Genomic DNA, 5,923 nt, shown 5'->3' on the forward strand with positions numbered 1-5,923 from the left:
CATGGAAATGTCTACACCGCTATCTGTATAAACATGGAAATATCTACATCGTTATCTCAATAAACATGAAAATATCTGCACTCACATCTGTATAAACATGGAAATAACATCACAGTCATCTGTATAAACATGGAAATAACTACACCACCATCTGTATAAAGATGGAAATATCTACACGGAAAGCTGTATAAACATGGAAATATCTAGACAGTCATCTCTATAAACATGGAAATATCTATACCGCTATCTGTATAAACATGGAAATACCCACACCTCTATCTGTATAAACATGGAAATAGCCACTCCACTATCTGTATAAACATGGAAATATCTGCACTGCTATCTTTATAAACATGGAAATATCTGCAACTCTATCTGTGTAAACATAGAAATATCTACACGGCTATTTGTGTAAACATGGAAATATCTGCACCGCTATCTGTATAAAGATGGAAATATCTACACCACTATCTGTAAAACGTGGAAATATCTAAACCGCTCTCTGTATAAACATGGAAATATCTACACCGATATCTGTATAAACAAGGAAATATCTACACCGCCATCTGTATAAACATGGAAATACCTACACCGCTATCTGTATAAATATTGAAATATCCACTCCGCTATCTCTATAAACATGGAAATACCTACACCGATTTCTCTATAAACAAGGAAATATCTAAACTGCAATCTCTATATACATGGAAATATCTACACCGCCATCTCTATAAACATGAAAATATCTACACCGCCATCTTCAGAAACATGGATGTATCTACACCGCCATCTGTATAAACCTGGAAATATCTACACCACTATCTGTATAAACATGGAAATAACTTCACTGCCATCTGTACAAACGTGGAAATATCTACACCGCCATCTGTATAAAGATGGAAATATCTACACCGCAATCTGTATAAATATGGAAATACCTACACCGCTACCTCTATAAACATGTAAATATCTAAACCGCTATCAGAATAAACATGGAAATATCTACACCGCCATCTGTATAAAGATGGAAATATCTACACCGCGAGCTGTATAAACATGGAAATATCTACAACGCAATCTGTATAAACATGGAAATATCTACAATGCTATCTCTGTAAACATGGAAATATCTACACAGCTATCTGTGTAAACTTGGAAATATCTACACCGCTATCTGTGTAAATTTGGCATTACTTACATCACAATCTGTGCAAAGATGGAAATATCTACACCGCTATCTCTGTAAACATGGAAATATCTACACCGCTATCTGTATAAACATGGAAATATCTACACTGCCATCTGTATAAACATGGAAATATCTACAGCGCCATCTGTATAAACATGGAAATATCTACACTGCCATCTGTACACACATGGAAATATCTACACAGCCATCTGTAGAAACATGGAAATATGTACACTGCCATCTGTATAAACATGGAAATATCTACACCGCAATCTCTATAAACATGGAAATAACTACCACGCTATGTGTGTAAACATGGAAATATCTACACTGCCATCTGTAGAAAGATGGAAATATCTACACCGACATCTGCATAAACATGGAAATATCTACACCTCTATCTGTATAAACATGGAAATATCTACACAGCTATCTGTATAAATATGGAAATATCTACACCGCTATCTCTATGAACATGGAAATGTCTACACCGCTATCTTTATAAACATGGAAATATCTAAACCGCCATCTGTATAAACATGGAAATAACTACACAGTCATCTGTATAAACATGGAAATATCTACACCACTATATGTCTAAACATGGAAATATTTACACTGCCATCTGTATAAACATGGAAATATCTACAAAGCCATCTCTATAAACTTGGAAATATCTACACCGCTATCAGTATAAACATGGAAATATCGACATCACGATCTGTATAAACATGGAAATATCTACACCGCTATCAGTATAAACATGGTTATATCTACACCGCCATCTGTATAAACATGGAAATAACTACACCGTCATCTGAATAAACATGGAAATCTCTACACCGCTATCTGTATAAATATGGAATTACCTACACCGCTATCTCTATGAACATGGAAATATATACACCGCTAACGGTATAAACATTGAAATACCTCCACTGGTATCTGTATAAACATGGAAACATCTAAGCCATTATCTGCATAAATATGGAATATGTACACCGCTATCTGTATAAACATGGAAATGTCTACAACGCTATCTGTGTAAACATGGAAATATCTACCCCGCCATCTGTGTAAACATGGAAATATCTACACCGCTATCTGTATAAACATGGAAATATCTCCAAAGCTACCTGTATAAACATGGAAATATACACACCGCTATGTGTATAAATATGGAAATATACACACTGCTACCTCTATAAACATGGAAATCTCTACACCGCTATCTGTATAAACATAGAAATATCTACATGGCTATCTCTACAAACATGGAAATATCTACACCACCAACTGTATAAACATGGAAATACCTACAGAGCCATCTGTATAAACATGGAAATAGCTACAACACTATCTGTATAACATGGAAATATCTACACTGCCATCTTTATACACGTGCAAATATCTACACAGCAATATCTATAAACATGGAAATATCTACACCACCATCTGTAAAAACATGGAAATATCTTCACAGTCATCTGTATAAACAAGGAAATTTCTACACCTCCATCTGTATAGACGTGGAAATATCTACACTGCCATCCGTATACGCATGGAAATATCCACACCGCCATCTGTATAAACATGGAATTATCTACACCGCTATCTCTATAAACATGGAAATACCTATACCGCTATCGGTATAAACATGGAAATATCTACACCGCTATCTGAATAACCATGGAAATATATACACCACGATTTGTATAAACTTGGAAATATCTACACCGCCATCTGTATAAACATGGAAATATCTCCACCGCTATCTGTATAAACATGGAAATATCTCCACCGCTATCTGCATACACATGGAAATATGGACACCGCTATCTGTATAAACATGGAAATAACTACACCACTATCTGTATAAACATGGAAATATCTACACCGCTATCTGTATAAACATGGAAATATCTACACCGCCATCTGCATGTCCATGGAAATATCTACGCCACCATCTGTATAAACATGGGAATATCTACACCGCCATCTCTATAAACATGGAAATATCTGCACTGCCATCTGTAAAAACATGGAAATACCTATACAGTCATCTGTATAAACATGGAAATATCTATAATGCCATCTGTATACACATGGAAATATCTACACAGCCATCTGTAAAAACATGTAAATATCTACACTGCTATCTCTACAAACATGGAAATATCTACACCGCCATCTCTATACAAATGAAAATATCTACACTGACATCTCCATAAACATGGAACTAACTACTCCGCCATCTGTATAAACATGGAAACATCTACACCGCCATCTGTGTGAATAAGGAAATATCTACAATGCCATTTGTATAAAGATATAAATATCTGCACAGCGAGCTGTATAAACATGGAAATATCTACATCGCTATCTGTATAAACGTGGAAATACCAACACCGCTATCGGTATAAACATCGAAATATCTACAATGCCATCTATATAAACATGGAAATATCTACACCGCTATGTCTATAAACATGGATATACCTACACCGCTATCTCTATAAACATGGAAATATCTACACCGCTATCTGTATAAACATGGAAATATCTACACCGCTATCTGTATAAACATGGAAATATCTACACCGCGATCTGTATAAACATGGAAATATCTACAATGACATCTGCAGAAAGATGGAAATATCTACACCGCAACCTGTGTAAGCATGGAAATATCTACACCGATTTCTGTAAAAACATGGAAATTTCTACACCGCTATCTGTATAAACATGGAGATATCTTCACCGTGGTCTGTATAAACATGGAAATATCTACACCGAGATCTGTATAAACATGGAAATACCTATACAGTCTTCTGTGTAAACATGGAAATATCTACACAACCATCTGTATAAACATGGAAATATCTACAATGCCATCTGTATACACATGGAAATACCTACACGGCAATCTGTGTATAGATGGAAACATCAACACCACCATCTGTAAAAACATGAAAATATCTACACTGCTATCTCTATAAACATAGAATTATCTTCACTGCGGTCTGTATAAACATGGAAATATCTACACCGGTATCTGTATCAACATGGAAATATCTACACCAAGATCTGTATAAACATAGAAATATATACAGCGCTATCTGTATAAACATGGAAATATCTTCACCGCTATCTCTATAAACATGGAAATATCTACAAAGCCATCTGTATAAACATGGAAATACCTACACAGTCATGTGTAGGAACATGGAAATATCTACACTGCCATCTGTATAAACATAGAAATATCTACACAGCCCTCTGAATAAATATGGAAATATCTGCATAGGCATCTGTGTAAACATGGAAATATCTGCACCGCTATCTATTTAAACTTGGAAATACCTACACCGCTGTCTCTATAAACATGGAAATATGTACACCGCTATGTGTATAAACATGGAAATATCTCCACTGCTGTCTGTATAAACATGGAAATATCTCCACCGTTATCTGTTTAAACATGGAAGTATCTACAGCGCCATCTCTATAAACATTGAAATATCTACACTGCCATCTGTAAAAACATGGAAATATCTACACAGTCATCTGAATAAACATGGAAATATCTACACCACCATCTGTATATACATGGAAATACCTACAATACCATCTGTATACTCATGGAAATACGTACACAGACATCTGTATAAATATGGAAATATCTACACGGCCACCTGTATAAACATGGAAATATCTACACTGCCATCTATAGAAAGATGGAAATATCTACACCGCTATCTCTATAAATATGGAAGTATCTACACCGCCATCTCTATAAACATGAAAATATCTACACTGCCATCTCCATAAAGATGGAAGTATCTACTCCGCTATGTGTTTAAACACGGAAATATCTACACCACCATCTGTGTAAACATGGAAATATCTACACCGCTATCTGTATAAACATGGAAATATCTACACCGCCATCTGCATGTCCATGGAAATATCTACGCCGCCATCTGTATAAACATGGGAATATCTACACCGCTATCTCTATAAACATGGAAATATCTGCACTGCCATCTGTAAAAACGTGGAAATACCTATACAGTCAACTGTATAAACGTGGAAATATCTATAATGCCATCTGTATACACATGGAAATATCTACACAGCCATCTGTAAAAACATGGAAATATCTACACCGCCATCTCTATAAACATGAAAATATCTACACTGCCATCTCCATAAAGATGGAAGTATCTACTCCGCTATGTGTTTAAACACGGAAATATCTACACCACCATCTGTGTAAACATGGAAATATCTACACCGCTATCTCTATAAACATGGAAATATCTACACCGCCATCTGCATGTCCATGGAAATATCTACGCCGCCATCTGTATAAACATGGGAATATCTACACCGCCATCTCTATAAACATGGAAATATCTGCACTGCCATCTGTAAAAACATGGAAATACCTATACAGTCATCTGTATAAACATGGAAATATCTATAATGCCATCTGTATACACATGGAAATATCTACACAGCCATCTGTAAAAACATGTAAATATCTACACTGCTATCTCTACAAACATGGAAATATCTACACCGCCATCTCTATACAAATGAAAATATCAACACTGCCATCTCCATAAACATGGAACTAACTACTCCGCCATCTGTATAAACATGGAAACATCTACACCGCCATCTGTGTGAATAAGGAAATATCTACAATGCCATTTGTATAAAGATATA

The sequence above is a fragment of the Pan troglodytes genome, chromosome 12, assembly GCF_028858775.2.
Source record: "Pan troglodytes isolate AG18354 chromosome 12, NHGRI_mPanTro3-v2.0_pri, whole genome shotgun sequence".
Lineage (NCBI taxonomy): Eukaryota > Metazoa > Chordata > Mammalia > Primates > Hominidae > Pan > Pan troglodytes.